General features: G+C 34.3%; 1 long non-coding RNA gene across 1 annotated transcript in view; it reads left to right on the plus strand.

Moving 5' to 3' along the window:
- Positions 1 to 19,208, plus strand: part of LOC129058922 (uncharacterized) — a 119,281-nt gene that overhangs the window by 26,872 nt on the left and 73,201 nt on the right. The gene's annotated exons all lie outside the window — the stretch shown is intronic.

Here is a 19,208-nt window from a genome sequence, read left to right on the forward strand (position 1 = left end):
TCATCTCAGCATACTGAATTTGTTTTTTATGGAACCATGCTGCATATACACATTTCTGGAACCAGAAATGTTTAAAAAGAAAAGTGAGGTACTCTAGGCAAGGCTTAGAAACATATAAAGCTGCATTGTGGAGCAACCAAGATATTCAAATGAGTATTGTATAACATAAATAAACTATCTCTACTCAGGATAACCTAGACTATCCCAGTCAACCCGGGGAGCTGTCAGAAATATTACTGCGTTTATTTTAAACATTGACTCTGTTCCTCAATATGTTGCATATCTTACATCACACTGTCTATAGTTGGTGATTTCTTATGTAGTCTTTTTTTTCTTTCTTCAAAGTTTTCTGCTAGTATTAATCACCACAAAGCTTCAATTTGGTTTCATAAACTATTTTATCTCTCATCTGCATTTCTATTCCCTTTCTTTCTGGGATACCACTGAAATCTTATGATAGTTCAGCCATTTTGCACTTCCTGAAACATTTAAACTCTATTTACTATTGACACTATTTTAATATATATATAAAATAGATATTAAAGTGAGTATCTGCTCAAAAGATTTTACAATACTTTGATAAAGAAAGTACATAAACATTTAGGAACACATGCAATTCCTATAAACACTTTATGCCTGGTATTAAGTTTAAAATTGCTGACACATTTAATGTCACATTTGAAAAAATTCAAAGTGTCTTGTAGAAAATATTAAGCAAATAAATGTCAGAAACACATTTTTTTTTATTGGAGCACTACCTGTCACCTGATAGTAACAGCATTTATAAATTATTGGATGTAGTTTGCATAGTACATAATTATCCATTAATTGACCATTATTTGGAAAATGTTGATTATATTCCTCACTAACTCATCATAAAAAATTAGCAAACTGGAAATGAAAAGAAATGTCTTTACCTGAGCCTTCAAAAATAGCATGCTGAAGTATGATATTTTAAAAAGAGTCGACCAGGTGCGGTGGCTCACGCCTGTAATCCCAGCACTTTGAGAGGCTGAGGCGGGTGGATCACGAGGTCAAGAGATAGAGACCATCCTGGCCAACATGGTGAAACCCCGTCTCTACTAAAAATACAAAAATTAGCCGGGTGTGGTGGTGTGTGCCTGTAATCCCACCTACTCGGGAGGCTGAGGCAGGAGAATCGCTTGAACCATGGAGGGGGAGGTTGCAGTGAGCAGAGATCTCGCCACCGCACTCCAGCCTGGCGACAGAGGGAGACTCTGTCTAAAAAAAAATAAAAAGAGTCCCATTAGAATTAAGCAGAAAGCAAGTATGTGCACCAGCCTACTTACTACTATATTAACCAGGACACCTTAAACAATAAAAAAGTTTGTGTGACAATTGAAAAACAAGAGATAAAAATAATCAATTATTTTCAGGAAATAGATTTTAATTTATATAAAATGTATATAAAAGCCAAGAATGTGTATAAATTATTAAAAATAATAAGACGATTTAATAAGAATGCTGGTGCAGGCCAGGCGCGGTGGCTCATGCCTGTAATCCCAGCATTTTGGGAGGCCGAGGCGGGCGGATCACAAGGTCAGGAGATGGAGACAATCCTGGCTAACACGGTGAAACCCCGTCTCTACTAAAAATACAAAAATTTAGCCGGGCGTGGTGGCGGGCGCCTGTAGTCGCAGCTACTCGGGAGGCTGAGGCAGGAGAATTGCGTGAACCCGGGAGGCGGAGCTTGCTGTGAGCCAAAATCGCGCCACTGCACTCCAGCCTGGGCAACAGAACGAGACTCCATCTCAAAAAAAAAAAAAAAAGAAAGAAAAGAATGCTGGTTGAAAACAGTGTTCAAATTAAAGTGTTCTCAGGCACCATTAATCGCCAATGAATACAGGAATAAATTATAACACATAATAGAAGAACAATCTGATGGTACGTAGTAAATTTTGTTTAAATAAAGTACTGGAATTTTACATGTAGATTTAAAATCTTTCTTCACCTAAATTAAGACTAAAGACAAAGAAGGACGGGTGCGGTGTCTCACCTCTGTAATGTCAGCACTTTGGGGGGCCAAGGCGGGTGTATCACGAGGTCAGGAGTTTGGGACCAGCCTGGCCAACGTGGTGAAATGCCGTCTCTACTAAAAATACAAAAAATTAGCCAGACGTGGTGGCACGCGCCTGTGATCCCAACTACTCTGCAGGCTGAGGCGGGAGAGTCACTTGAACCTGTGAGGCAGGCGTTGCAGTGAGCCGAGATCATGCCACTGCACTCCAACCTGGGCAACAGAGCGAGACTGTCTCAAAAAAAAAAAAGACAAAGATAAGGTAGCCAATGTCCTGAATAACAAGACTCACTAACATAAAAATGTCAGATAACACCAGATAGATAACACTACAAGTAAATTGTGAAGACAATGTAATTTAAATTTAAATTCTTCTAGGGTTTGTTGTGGATCTTGGCAAGTTGATCCTAAAATTCCTATTGAAGGGTAAAGGGCTAAGAATAAGAAGAACAAAGTTGGGCAATTGATCATCTCATATATCAAAAGTCTTTTAAAAGTATGTTAATTAAGACCACATGATATAGGGAGAGTATTAGACAAATGGGTCATTGGAATAGGAAAGAAACCAAGAAATAGAGCTTTAAAATATTATTTATAGGTAAGAGTTCATGTTACAATCAAATGTGGAGAAAATACATTGCTCACTAAATGATGAAAGAAACATTGAATTTTTTTATGAGAACATAGTTCTCTACATTATATTATGGACCAAAGTAAATTTCACATATATTAAAAGTATAAATATTAAAAGCAAATTATCAGAGTTTCAGAATAACATGTAGGACGATAGATTTTTGTTAGTAGCAGAATGAATTATTTCACAGAAACTGAGAACAAGTCATAAAAATTAGACTCTGGTAAATAAAATAAATAACTCCTACCAAAATGAATATACAAATTTAAAATATGAATCATAGGCTCAGAGAAGATATTTGCAATGTATATTAGACAAAGATTTAGTGTCCACAAAACATTACACCATTCTACATGTTGTTTTTGAAAACAAACATCCCTTCTCTCACACACAAACACAAAATGGTTAAAGCGTTTATTAGATACTTCACATAATAATAGAATTAAGTGAATAAAAATCATGAAAAAGTATAGAAATTTACTAATAATCATGGAAAGGTGAATACAGACAATAAAATACTTATATCTACAAAATTTAAACAATGATAACAAGGTAGACTATTGTGTGGAGAAAGTCTTATAAGTTAATAATTTGTGGAGGCACATGCCCTATAAGCGAGCTATTCCACTTTTTGATTTAATTACTAAGAGAATGTACCACATATCTACATGTATTAACTTCTGAAGGTTGCCGTAATAAATTAAAACAAACTGGGTGGATTAAAGCAGTAGAAATGTATTCTTTCAAAATTCTGAAGGCCAAAAATCTGAAATTAAGGATAGTTCTGAGGGAAAGTCTGTTTCATGACTCCCTTCTACCTCTGGTGGGTGTGAGCATTGGTGGCGTTCCTTGGTTTGCAGACACATCACTCCAGTCTGGCTTTGCTTCACCTGGTGTCCTCCTCTGTGTGTGCTCTTTGTCTAATTTCCTTCTCTTCTTCCAAGGACACAGTCATTAGATTAGGGTCCACCCTAATCCATTATGCCCTTGTCTTAACTTAGTACATCTGCAACTCCCTTATTTCCAAACAAAGTCATGTGCTAACATTCTGTGTGAAAATGAATTTGGGGGGACACTATTCAATCCAGTACACCACACAGAGAAAAATGTATAATAAAGTTTATCACAGCCCTCTTTGTCAAGGAGAACAATTTAAAACAGAATGTCCACTTATACACTAATGGATAATAAATAAGGGCAAAAGACATATAATGGTTATACAGGTGTTAAAACCAGTGACTCAGACATATGAATATCAAAGTTGATAAATATTAAAAACATATTGAGTGAAAGAAAGAAATTGTAGGATATTCGACAGTTTTCTATCTGATACCTAAGAATAATGAATACACAAGAAAGCATAGTGTTTAATACATATGAAATAAAATATACAAATATGCAGTGTTACCTGCACATCAGTTTTAGGTTAGAGGTTATCTCTAAAGTGGGAAAGGGAAGAATGAGATCAGGAGTAAAGAAATCCTTCGAATATATTTATAATATTTTTCTTATTTAAAGGAGAGGAGATTTGGAGCAAATGTGTTGAAATGTTAACATCTGATACAGTTGAATAGTGAGTATAGAGCAGAGTTTCTCAACACCTGCACTACTGGTATTTGGCACAGGATTCTTTGCTGTGTGGAGCTGTCCCAGGCATTGCAGATCATTTTGATGTTTATCAGTTTGCCTGGCCTGTGTCCACTAGATGCCAGTAGCAAACCTTCCCCTCACCCCCAGTAATGACAATCAAAAATGTTGCCAAACGTTTTGTTCTGTGGATAAAAATCAACTCTGGTTTAGAACTACTGGTGTAGAGTATTCATTATATGTTTCTGTTTGTCTTTGCACATATTTAAAATATATTATGGTATATTGTGATAAAATAAAAATGTATTTCTTGCATACTAAGTTTTAATAAAAAATAAAGATAATTATCAATATATAAACATATATAATATAAAGTATGCCATGTCATAAATTCAAGATATAAAAAATACTTACATAATAAAGAAAATTTGCAACTAACTTTGAGCTGTTTAAGATAGGCTACTCTAAAGAAAAAATGTCTTGGTTTCACCTTTAAAGATGTGTAGTATTTTATTAGTTTGAGAAGTGTGGAATACCATTATAAGCAGGAATGGCAAGGGAGCAGAAGCTACATAATTATTTTACAGAATAATGAATTCTTCTGTGAAACTGAAACATAGAGTCTCAAATTTTCATGTCTTCAATGGCAATAGCATATGTGTGTGGAGCAAATGGTTGTAAGAAATTTTAGAACAGTGCGGCCTACAACAGATTGGAGAGGGCACATAGCAGGCCATGCAAAACAAGTTTGAGGGCAGATTCAGTCCACATTTTTAATTGCCCTTGTCTTAAAATGTATAGAGGGAACTACTGGAAATATGCTGGCAAGAAATAATTGATACCATTAGGAAAAAGTCATTTAAATTAATATTCTTGTAGAATGTTGACACGTTAAAATTGCTTGAGTAATATACAACTTCATGGATTAGACGTTTTAATATGATTAATATATCAATACTCCACAAATTAACTTGCTGATTAAATGCATTGACAAATATAATTCTGGCAGGATTTTTGAAAAATTGGCATGATGACTTTGAAAATCCATATGAAAATGCAAAGTATCAAGAACAAATTTGGAGATCTCATACTGCATGTCTTTGAGAGTTGTTGTGAAGCTATCTGATCATGAAGTGAGATAGTGATGTAAGAATCATCAAATAGATCAGTGGAACAAAATGAACAGACCAGCAACAGAGCCACACTCATTCAGTCTTTAATTTTCTACAAAGCCTTCAATATTATTCAATTTGTATCAGTATTTGTCTTTTCGACAAGCGGTGGGATAAATAGATACTATAACTTGACGATCTTTACATTATAATATATACAAAACATAATTCAAGAAACACCATAGACCTTAACATAAAAGCTAAAACCATAAGGTTTTTAGAGGAGAACATCAGAATTTCTTTGTGATTTGGAAATATGCAAAAGTATCCTAGACTAGAAACAAAAAACAATAATAACAAAAAAACTGACAAATTAGACTTGATCAAAAATTTAAAATAAATCTTAAAATATTTTCTAAGAAAATGATTCCATTAAGCAAAATAACAGGAATGTTACAGATCTAGAGAAAATACTTGCAAAACATACATGTCTTACTGAGAACTGGTATCAGGGATTTTACATAACTTCTACAAATCAATGATAATAAGATTCAAAATGAGCAAAGAATCCAGAGACTCCACAACAAAATCTACAGAAATAGTCAATAGACATTAGAAAATATGTCTATCACAGTAATCTGGGAAATGATAATTAAAGGCATAACTGGAAACCCATCAGCAATAACAATGACATTTTGAGAGTAAGTGGATCAATTGATATTCTCACACATTTCTGGGAGAAATGCAAAATGTTAAACTATTTTAGAAACAGGTTTGGACATTTTTATTTATTTATTTTTTCAAGGACTGTGTTCTCTATTAGAGAAAGATCAGAAAAGGGTCTCTTTGTTTCTGCAACGTTATGAATATTTTATGTATACCATTCAATAACTTCCCAGCAGCAGTTGCTTTTAACATGTTAATTTAATGCTGAAGGCCATGCCCATTATAAAATCATGTACTAATCTCTGATGTGTATTTGAGTTTTTATATATTCTGAAGAGTGTCCCAAGAAATGCACAATTAGAACTACAATTAAAAATTCTCTGGGTAAATAATCATATGTCATATCTGTGTTATTATTTTTTAATCTATATACTATGAAGAATTGTTGGATAAAACATGCATGCTCTTTATTACATTTATATAGATAAGGCATGTTAACTATTTACTTAAAAGTGTTTGCCTTTTCATAGAATCAAATACCAGGAAGGCAAAAATTGTATCTTGGTCACATTTGTTTCCCAGTGCTTAGAAGAATATCTGGCATATAATAAAAACCCAATGAATATTGGTCAAATGAAGGAATATGACAACCAGAATAGAATAGTTGCAAGACTATAAATGTTTATGAGTGAACTATTTGTGTCTTCATTAAAAATGACATTTTAGGGGGCCATGTGGCTTGCTGAATATCTGCAGTTAATATATATTATTTTGTAAGAAATCATAAAATATTTTTTACCTTTGTAGATTTTTTTGAAGTTTAAATTTTTCTTCAAATATTCTATAGAGTAGAAATTTGTATTTGCATCTTTTAATAATGCATGCTAATTACAATTTAGGGACATGAAGGCTTATATAAATGCTGAGTAAATTTTATATGTACACATTTCCCATTCAAATGATTTCAATAGCTCATGGGGCATTCAGTTAAATGCAATCACCCTTTATGTTTCATGGAAATGGAATGGGATCTGAGACAGATGCATTTTTTTTCTCACCAATTCATTTCTCATTATAGTTCAGCACTGTATTTCTTTAATACAATAAGAATTGCATTTTGTTGTTGCTGATTTTTCTGTATACCTGTTATTTTCTACAGTATTATTGGGAATCAAAATATATTTTTATATTAGTTTTTTTTTAATTTAGTTTTTTCTTGGACAATTTAGGTCATTTTTTATATATTAGGTTTTTCTTTGGCAATTTCTACTAATGCAGGTGAACAATATGTGATGATTGTAGGATTTCCAAAATTAGATATCTACATAACAAGAAGTAAGTCATTTGTTTCCATTATCACTTTTTAACAATTATACATGCATAGGGATTGAATCTCACTTTTAAAAAGTCAATTTTTGATCTTGCAAATGTGTTTTACTCTCCCGTTGCCTGATCAGTGGCGGTTTTCAGTAGAAAGCCAAAAGAGGAAATGACTGCTTTCATGTTTTCTAATTAAAACACACACACACACACCACACAAACACATATATCTGATTTAAGAGGTGGCCAACAAATAATTGCAAATAGCTCTTATAGTTAGAAGAAAAAAAGAAATAATTACAGTCTTTTTCATAATTTCATTTCAAAAAATGAAGATTCAAAAATATTGTGTTTCTGGAAACTTAAGTAATCATGCTTATTATGAAAAATATACGAGGAAATAAAATGGCATAAAAAAGGAGATGAGGTGATCCAGTATATACACTATTAACAGTTTGGTATACATCACTCCAGTTATCTACCAATTTATAAAACAGATTATTAGTATATTGTATTTACTATGTTGTCATCTGAATGTATTGTTTCTCCCCTAGCAATAATCTTGAATGATTAAATATTAGTCTGCAATATGATTCTTAATGACTTTTTAGTATTCCACTAGTTAGCTGGAGAATGTTTTACCAGATCAATCACTTATTATTGGACATTTCTTCTGTTTCCAATTGCAATGACTATCCCTGTCTTTACTTTCATATCTGATAGCCTTTTTATAGGGTGTTTTAGAGTAAAACTGATACTTTCCATTTGCTTAAAATAATAACAAGAAAAGAACGTGATTATTTTGACTTAATGGAATAAGCTGTGGTGTGACTCTGGTTCTCATCCAAATTAATTATATGACCTTGAGGTGATTCATTTCTTTCAGCCTCAGTTTCTTCTTCTGTAAAGTAGGTATTGGATGGATAATTTTTGATTATCCTTTAAGTCCTAACATTCTCTAACAGCTGTGGGTGCTCCCTACAGATTTGCTGTTATACAGTTCCTGAGTACAAAGCAGGAAGTAGTTTTATCCATGGTTTTCAAGTTATCTGTCCAATTTTAATCTATAATAGGTGTCCAAGGAGGAGAATACAGTCATGGATTCCTAGCTTCTGTTTCTGGTTGGGCGAGTAAAGCCCCTTCCTAGTCCCTTTTTTCTGCTTATCACTAGAGACAGAAAATAAAAACCATGGCTTCAGTCTGCTAAAAGTGTAAAACAAAAGAAAACAGGACAACAACAAAATAAGGTGGATTGGACAAGCTTGAACATTTATCCTCTGCTTACAGAGTTTGAAGATTCTTCCATGGCTGGCTTTTAATCTACAGTGCCTGAATGAAAGTGAACAATAATGACACGAGTGTATCACATGGTCCTCATCCATATTGAGTGGCTAACTGCCAGGATTCCAACTCTCGGAAAAGGGATCTCTCCACAAAGAAAGCTAGACCAAACTCTAGTACTGTTCTCTCTTTCTTTAATTTTCTTCTCTTGATATATATTTTATAGTTTTAGTTTCATCAATGTCTGCTTTGCTTTTGAACATTAATTTGTTTGGATTTATTTTTCTCACTTTTGCTTTCTACTTAATCTAAGCTGTAATTTAAAATGACCAGCAAATGACACAGCACTGGAAATAGTAAAATTAATCATACTCAGTAGAACCAGGATGCATTTCATCCATAGGGTGCCCCGAAGAGATCATTAAGTATCTCACACTGTAACAACAGATCTCTCATGTATTCGAAAATGCTGTCTTCAGATGGCTTGAACTTAACTGCCCACTATCATTCTCTTTGGATTGCAGCCTTGATTTAGTTAAATGTGATCATTCTAAACCTCCTATATCATCTAGCCTTTACCGGAGGCTTGTAGCTAATGTATTTTATGACTACATATTTTTACATGTTTTATTGGAATGAAACCATTTATCTTCAAGACTGATTGTGCCAATAGCAAATGAGGATGGTCCCACCTCTTTGTGTTCCTACTGGAAATTTCCACTAGATTATCAGGAATTAGATTGTGTCACATAGATCTATCCAGAAATAAAAGGCATATGAGAATGAGGCTCATATTACCTATAAGACAGGAGCCTAGGTGACTTCTAAAAAATGTTTATGACAAAAATGAACAGCTGAGATGGAGTCTTTTAATATTTGTCTTCTCAGGGAATATTGATTATTCTTTGCATGAATTTTCAGAAAATGGCATTTAACCTAGTAATATTCTGAATAGTTACTGAATTATTAGAGTACTCTCACATTTATTTCCAAAGATGGGTGTCTGTTAGAACCCACTCTAGTACAAGTAACCTGGGGGATAATTTTTGGGCATACCTATTTCAGAGAAACAGTTGAATGTATTGTATCTTGACCTACAGGAGCCAGATAATCAGACCTAGGTTAAGTCATTCTGAAGAAAACAGAGGCTTAAGTAGATATTTTGAAAGTCCAAAGATTGTTTATTACATTTTCTTCTTTTTATAAACACTCATAGTATAACTATCTTGTTTTTTTTTTTTTTTTTTTTTTTGCTTGGTAAAACAATCACCTTGGTTAATTCTATCACCTACTTTGTGTCCTAACCCATCAGCCCAACAATGTTGAAGAAACACAAGAACATAAAACTAGTCTCATCTTATATTTATGACCCCTGATCTTGGTACTTATTGCTGTCAAGCAATAATATTCCATTTCCAAATTCTATTCTCTGTCCCATAAATTTCATCTGCAACCAGGCACTCTCCTTCACAGTCTATGACTATAGATTATTAATTCTACTGATTCTCACAGAAGACTACCCTATCTAACAAACACAAATATATAATTCCAGTAATTCACCTTTTTCTCCTGTATTATGAATTATCCGCATGCTAGGCTGTTAATATTCAAACATACTGTCTTTTCTCCCATCTTAAGCGTACTTTTTTTTTATACCTACTCACCAGTCCAGCTATTGCCTCCTTTCTCTTCTTCCTTTTGCGGGAAAACTTCTCACAAATGTTAATCATACTGATGTTTCAAATTTACATTTTCCCGTATCCTTTGAAATTGCTCTAAACAGGCCTTTACTCTTACCATTCTTCTAAAACTGTTATATTTAAGGTCAACTACTAACACTGTTGATTAGTTTTTAGTAGTCACGTTATTTGTTCCATCAGAAGTATTTGACACAGCAGAATTCTATTTCTTCATTGGCTGTCCAGGACCTCACATTCTTACTTTTACTTCTAAATTGCTGGCCATTAGTTACTCAGGGATTGATGCTTCAATATGGCTTTTCTGAATTCTAAATACTTGCAAAGGTAATTACATCCAGTTTCATGGCTTTGATATCATCTATCAGTCAATCTTTATGTATCTATATCTGTCTATTTATCTATCTATCTACCTCCTACCTACCTATAATTGGTCTATCCCAGAACTCTTGCCTGGGTTCCAAGTTCATACTTCCAACTGCTTACTACGTTTTTTCCATGTGAATATCTAATAGGCACTTCGATCCTAACATGGACAATTGACTTTCTAACCTTTTCTTCATGCACTGGTTCTGGTCCAGTTATTCCTATCTTAGTTAATGATTAAACTGTAGGCCAAAATTTGGTTTATACTTGACTCTCCTCTTTCAAATCGTACATTTAATCTGTCTATAAATCTTGTGGCTCTTCATTTGAACTATATCTCAACACTTCTGCTGCTACCACCCTTCCATAAATGATAAGCTTCTCTCTCCTGGATTATAGCAACCACTTATTTCCTTGCTGGTCTCTCTTTTCGGAAGAATCTCTTCCAGAAATCATGTAACTCATATAGTCACCTCTTTGCCTTCTCACTGAAGTCTTTCCCAACCAACCTATGTGAAGTTTCCAGTAACCCCTATCACATTGCTGGCCCTATTTTTCCCTAGCAAAAATCACATTCTACCATGTTCTATATTTCAACATTTTATATTGTTATTTATCTGTCCACACAAGTATGTAAACTCTTTGACAATCGAAATAAAGATTTCTGCTTTATTTGGAACAAAATAGCAGTTAAATAAACATGAGCACTTTTCTAATCCAGAATACTTTTTTTGTTTGCTGATAATATTCTTCATTTAGATTCTAGAATGTGAGCCAGGTAAGAATTAATATTATTAGACTTTATATAAGTTTTTAAATGCTATGTGCTTATGAGAAGACTCAAAAATACTCATAGTCCCACATTTAAGGGTTTTGACCTCTCAGGAGAAAAATAGAATGATTAAGGGTGTTTTGGTTACCACTCTCATATTCGTTATTTTCAGGAGAATATGTCTTAAGCTTCCTAGCTCCCTTAACTAAAATTATTATCTTCCTTCCAGTCCTGAGTCAATTTTCTGACAAATTGGACATGATTTGTCTTAACACTTACAATTCCCTGTCAAGGCAAACGCAGTCTGCTCACACATATGGTCTCTTTTGGACAATATTTTAACTTTAATTTATTCTGCACACCTCTAAGACTTGGCAATCTCTGGGGACCTTGCATGGATTGGAGGCAGATCAGATGAAGGTCTTCGTGGACTCAATGGCTAATGAGTGAATTTCTTCCTATTCTTTCACATACAGCATCATTAATCTACATTGAAAATGTATCATTTATGGTTCTGAATGGCACCATATGGTGTTAATTAATCTGGAGGAATTTTACTTTTACTATTACTTTTTTGGCCATTGACCTAGATGTTACTAAAATGAGGGTACCTCACGTTTGACTACTGATCTTTTGATGGCTTTTCTGTATGAGAACACAAAGGCAGAGTTTCTTCTTGGTTTTAATTCTGGGCATAGCAAGTCTAGAACATTTCAATTGCAATTTTCCCTAAAGGTCTAAGATACACACAAGGACTTTCAAACTCTATTAGTGACCCATAGTTCTATTTTTTCCCCATAATGGCTGCATTCTCTAATATAAACAGGTAGAATAAAGGTGTGTAACAAATTGATGTGTTGAAATTATTTATTATTTTTAATATTAAATTAATTATTTTAATTATTTGTGAGTATTGCCATTCTATAGTCTATGGACACATTTCAATACCGGAAATAACCAAAGGTATTCTGAATTGTGTTTGGTGAATCAGTGAGTGATCAATCTAGGTGACAAATACAAACTAATAGGCATATTTACAAAAAATGTCTGAAGATAATTCTCTAAAATTTGTTAAGCTATAACTTAACCTTTAGAATAATGAACCTACTTTGAAGCAATGCATTCATGAAGATTGCACATTCTGGCATATTTAGTAATTTCACAGTAATAATGAGTCATTCCTGAATGTTTTCAAAAATAATATTTGAAGATGTATTCTTAGGATCACTATGTATATTCTAGTAATAAGAGCTAATATTTGTTAGCACTTTTCATGTACCAGACAATATGCTAACATTTTTATAACATCTTTCAGTTTTTCTTTCAGTAAATATATATTGAATGCTTGCTCAATGTCAAGAACTATGCTAAGAACTTGAGGTACATAATAAACAAAAAGATGAAGGCTCCTGCTACCATAGATCGTTATGGTGAAAGACAATTGGCAAAAAATAGCAGACATAGACTGTAACAGACTAATTACAATATCACTATGGGTTGAATTGTATACCCCTAAAATTCTTGTTAAAATCTTCAGCCTCATTGCCTCAAAAAGTGACCTCATTTGGAAATAGGGTCTTTATAGAGATAATTCAGTTTAAAAAAGGTTATTCCAGTAAGCACCAATCCAATATGTCTGGTGCACTTTTAAAAGGTAGAACTTTGAAGACAGACCCACATGCAGAAAGAATGCCATGTGAAGATGAAAGCAGAATCAGAGGATGCTTCTGCAAGCCAAGGAACATCAAAGACTTCCAGAAAATCACCAGGAGGTAGGCAAGAAGCAAGGGTAGGTTTTCTCTCACAACCCCAAGAAGAAACCAGTCCTACTAACAACTTGATCTTAGACTGAGTCTTCAGAACTGAATAATAAATTTCTGTTTATAAGCCACCCATTTGTGGTACTTTGTTAAGGTAGCCCAGTAATGTATGTAGCCCAAGTATGTAAGATGGTATGGAAGAACGCCTTTAAATATGGCTACGAAAAATGTATTTTCCCCATAGATGCACGCCAATCTTCCCATCATAAAATGGAGTGTATTTACTTTTGTATCCAAACTAGTCATGTGCTTTACTTTTAACAACAGCATGAGGCTGTGCCAGTGCCAGGAGGAGCTTAAAAAGACCTGACAGTTTCACCTTGGCTTTCTGGGAGTCCAGCTTCCATGCTTTAAACTGGAACCAGGTCTAGACTTCTGGAGGAAGAATGGCTACCTGCAGCATAATCAACATATCTCAGATCCAACCAGTACCAACTCACAAATAGATCAGTGAGGTGGTGTTGTATATTACAATCCCCAACTGAACCCCCATCTTAATGCAGCTGCAGAAGTGACCTGAACTAACATTGCATAGAGCCAAACTGCACAACTGAATCTTAGCTAGATTCATAGTCATGAGAAATGAGACACCATTGTTGAGTTAAACATTTATGTTTTCAGGTGATTTGTTACACATCAATAAATCATTAAAACATAGACCAACAAGTTCCAGGAAAATAATAAAGGTAGAATGAAGAAATTGAATAAGAGAAACTATGTGCCATAGTAGTGGTGGGGGAGAGTAGGAGGCTGCAATCCTCATAGCAATTTATGAGGTTGATATAATATCCCATTTTACAACCAAACAACTGAAATTACAGAGGTTAAGCAGAATGGCAATTGCTACCTAGTGAAGGCTAGATTCAAATTCAGAGTATCTGTCCAAACCACACTATCAAATAAATTACTGGAGATGAGAGTAGAGTAGGTCATTAATGACGACAAAGTGTCAACAGAGTGAATTTTTCTCTCCAAGATAACAGTCTAGAAAAATACTTTTAAAATAAATATTTTAAGGAAGATGTCATGTTTATTCTATGTGTTGACTTAGCCCTGCTAATATGGTTTGGCTTTATGTCATCACGCAAATCTTATTTCAAATTGTAGTCCCCACATGTTGAGGGAGTGACCTGGTGAGAGGTGATTGGATCATGGGGTTTGTTTGCCTCATGCTGTTCTTGTGATAACCAGTGAGTGCTCGTGAGATCTGGTTGTTTGATAAGTGTCTGTCACTCCCCGCTTCTTGCTCTGTTTCTCCTGTCACCATGTAAAATGTGCTTTGCTTCTCCTTTGCCTTCTACCGTGATTGTAAGTCTCCTGAGGTCTCCCCAGCCATGTGGAGCTATGAGTCAATTAAACATATTTTCTTTATAAATTACCCAGTCTCAGGCAGTATGTTTTTCTTGTTGTTGTTAAGACGGAGTCTCACTTTGTTGCCTAGCTTGAAGTGCAATGTCGTGATCTCAGCTCACTGCAACATCCATCTGCTGGGTTCAAGCAATTCTCCTGTCTCATCCTTCTGAGTAGCTGGGACTACAATCACATGCCACCATGCTTGGCTAATTTTTATATTTTTAGTAGAGATGGGGTTTCACCATATTGGTCAGGCTAGTCTAAAACTCCTGATATCAGGTGATCCACCCACCTTGGCCTCCTAAAGTGCTGGGATTACAGGTGTGAGCCCCGTGCCTGGCCTCAGGCAGTATCTTTATAGCAGTGTGAAAATGGACTATAACACATTCAGTGCCCAGACATTCAGTAAAACATTATTCTGGGTGTGGCTGTGATGGTGTTTCAGGAGACTGAGTAAAGGGGATTGACTTCCCAAATATGAGTAGACCTCATCCAACTATTTGATCTATTTGGTGGCCTGAATAGGAAAAAAAAAAAGACTGACTATCCTCAAGTAAGCAGGAACTCCTCCTGCCTGGCTACCTTTGAGCTAGAACATTAACTTTTTCCTGCCTTCGGATTTATACTCAAATATTAGCTCCTGCTAGGTCTCAAGCCTATCAGCCTTCAGTCTGGAATGACATCATCAGCTCTGCATGTTCTCAGGCCTTCAGACTCAGACTGGAACCACATCATCATCTCTGCTGTGCCTCCAGTTTGAGGACTACAGACCTTGAGACCTGTCAGCCTCTATAATCATTTGAGACAATCCTCACAATAAATCTTTCTACACATTTATGGATCCTATTTGTTTTTTGTTTGTTTGCTGTGGAAAACCTTGATTAATACAGAAGTTATGTCTCCACCTTGTGTGTGTGCATGTGCATGCGTGTGTGTGTGTGTGTGTGTGTGTGTGTGAGATAGATGAATATGGCATCTGGGATTTAGAGAGAAATTTTGGAAAGCCAGTCTAAACCTCCTTTTCTTAAAGTTATTAAAAAATTAAGAAGAATAGCGCTTATAGAAGGGGCTGACTAGTAGGAATATTGTATAACACACTAAAAGCCTGCATGAGATTCATAAAATCAAAACTGAGTTTTCCATCTATATTTTTGGGTTTTTTTGAGACACAGATTCAGTCTTGCCAAGGCTGGAATGCAACTGCATGACTGCAACCTCTGCCTCCCCTGTTAAAGGGATTCTCCTGACTCAGCCTCCCAAGTAGCTGGGATTATAGGCATGTGCCACCATGCTTGGCTAATTTTTCTACTTTTAGTAGAGATGGGATTTCACATGTTGGTTGAACTCCTGACCTCAGGTGATCCACCCACCTCAGCCCATCTAGATTTGTTTATATTTTGTATTTTAAAGGATTTTAAAGTAACATATTAATGGAAAATTGAAAAAAGCAGCATCAAGAGAAATGAAACATATATAAGCCTGCAAATTAAGCAACTTGTATTTGTAAGTGAAGTTTTCTTTTTCATAACATGATCGCTGCATTTGTAGGCAAACTTGCATGAGAAAAATACATTTTGTGGGAGAATAAATGGATATTGCTTAGGGAGTTTCAGATTCTAAATAACAAAGACATCCATCATATCTTTAACTGTATTTGGTAGGGTATGCAAAAATAATTTGATTAAGAAAAATTTATCCAATAAATAAATAAAGTTCTTTCCTTTCTCCTTCAATCTTCCAGATGGCCATAGTCTCTTTCATCCTCTTTTACCTGACCTTGTAATTTTGATTGTTGCATTGTGCACAGTCACCAAAAGTGAAACAAAAATGACACTACATTCAAGTTATAAAGAAGAAAAAGAGAAAAAGAAAATGGAATACTACCATGCTAACATAACATTAACATCAAAAATACCTCTGTGTTCCTGTTTTCCTCATATAAAAACTAAATTATTACTTCCATCGTTCATGGATTCAGATTTTGATTGTACTGGAACGAGTGATAGTTGGTGTAATGCAGATAATGTTTTCTTATTAATCAAATTCCAATGATCCTATTTGCTTTATGAAATCTCACACTGTAGGAGAACTGCCTCTGCTTATATTTTGCAGCATTTCCTTTGAAAGGGAAGTAATTTTTCTTCATACATTTTTAAATAGAATCAGAAAATATATGGTTTGTGGTTTTCAGCTAGCACAGTTTTCATAAATTGTATCTTCTTGGGGGGTGGGGGTGGGAAACCCAGATACTTTCTAACTGTATTTTCTTCATGATGAAAAATTTTGTTCGTTTTGTGATAAGAGAAAGGCATGTGGAGATGAAGTGGAATGACTCATTCCAGCTTCATTATTAATTTTCTATATGACTGTAGTCATATTACACCAACTTTCTGAAGCTACATTTTTCTCTCTCAATGATAATAATAATAATAATAAATGATGATAACAATTCTTAATTAGAAGGGTTTTGAAATGATTAAAGGTAATATATGAGATATAACTTAGTCCATCTTGAGTTTTCTGATAACGTTAGTTGTCCATAATATTGCTGCTCTTTTTTGATTACTACTATTATTTTGTTTTCTTTTTTCTTTTTTCTTTTTTGTTTGAGATGGAGGCTCGCTCTGTCACCAGGCTGGAGTGCAGTGGCGGCATCTTGGCTCACTGCAACCTCTGCCTCCTGGGTTCAAGCGATTCTCTTGCCTCACCTTCCTGAGTAGCTGGGACTATAGCCACAGGCCACCACACCCAGATAATTTTTGTATTTTTAGTGACGGGGTTTCACCATGTTGGCCAGGATTGTCTCGATCTTTTGACCTCGTGATCCGCCTGCCTTGGCCTCCCAAAGTGCTGGGATTACAGGCGTGAGCCACCGCACCCAGCCGATTACTACTATTATTACTGCTTTTTAGAAACATGTCATCTATTTAAATTGTCTGCATAGGGAAGAAAAAGGAGCCGTACTCCTTCCTAAATGATTTGGTAATGACATAAGTGCCATACATAGATACAGATCCATGAAAGAAGCACTGATGGGCTGGATTTCTAAAACCTACACCTTCGTGATTATAAAGATTGTCTCTCTCCTATGAACAAGTGTGGATATAACGTTGGAAGTTCCATTTTGATTTTTCCATGTAGTCTATAAGCTATTGGGCCATAAATTCTACTTTCATGAACTTGTCCTAGTGATCCTGGGAAGCCACTTATCCTTTCCTAATGACAATTTTTCATTGGAAAATGGTCAATAATGCATTAATTATATTAATCTTGATATTATGAGACTGCTATAAGCAACTGAGATTATATATGTATACACATACACATATACATGTATATATATACATATATGTGTATATGTATTTCTTTATATCAGTATGTTTCTTTATATCAGTGTGAGAATGGACTAATACACACCTATTATAATTCTTTTACTTATGACTCCTATTTTTTGCTGTGTCTTTCCCACATCCTTTGTCCTTTAACAGTAAGATGATCTAATAGTGTTTATCAAAAAATAAAAATGTTTTTGTAAATCAGAGAATTTATCTGTTTTCTTTTTTAGATGCATATATGTATATATATGCATATATATACATATATGTAATTTATAAATTGCAAAAATAGTTACACAAATACTGCTAATGAAATGTTACAGCAATTAAACACAATATAACTATTTATTCACATTATGTAATATTGAAAACACAAATGCCAACTAAGTTCAATACTATGAACTGAGTTCAATTAGTTTTAACATTATGATTCTTATGAGATATAAATATATAGGATTTTTTTCTTAATATTACCTTTCCATAACATTGTTTTCAGGCAGTACTCTGATTTTCATGTTAAGACTGCAGATACTTATATTTTGGTCTATTATAAAATTGCATTTCAATCCACATTTTTTGTGACAGTTGTTTATTTACTTATATACTCAGCCATGTATGTAGAGACTGTGACTTTTTTTCCAGCAAGGCAATTTTTGCATTCATGAACAGTGATAGCTCTTAAAAACGACACTGTTGTGGCATTTACTGGACAGATACTAATTCTTACCACATGGAAAGTTTCAACCTGACCAAAGATTTTATCACTAGTTACTGTCTTACTGGGTTAAGCCATATTTGAAAAAAGTGTATAAAAATTGTGACACCCATCTAAATAAATTATATATACATATATATATATATATATATATGAGCAAATGTGGAAGCTATTTAGTATAGAAATCATGATAACTACATCCAGATAGAATTTGAAAACTCTAACCAAAAATCTGCCATATATTACCTGATTTTCTTTCTTTCTTTTTTAAGGGATTCTTAGCTAAAATTATTTCTGTATTTGCACATAACTAATTAGTGTAGCTGAATCTGTATTACAGGAAGCCTCCTTTGGATGAAGCTCTCTTAGTAATTTAGTTTCCCCTGAGTGATCATGAGAGTTTTAAGGATTAAAATAGTAAGCTTATAAAACACTTGGACCAGTCCCTGGCAAATAATAACTCAATAATTTATAATATTTTATTTTTACTAATAAAACTATACTGCAAAGGC

The sequence above is a fragment of the Pongo abelii genome, chromosome 3 (assembly GCF_028885655.2).
Source record: "Pongo abelii isolate AG06213 chromosome 3, NHGRI_mPonAbe1-v2.0_pri, whole genome shotgun sequence".
Taxonomy (NCBI): domain Eukaryota; kingdom Metazoa; phylum Chordata; class Mammalia; order Primates; family Hominidae; genus Pongo; species Pongo abelii.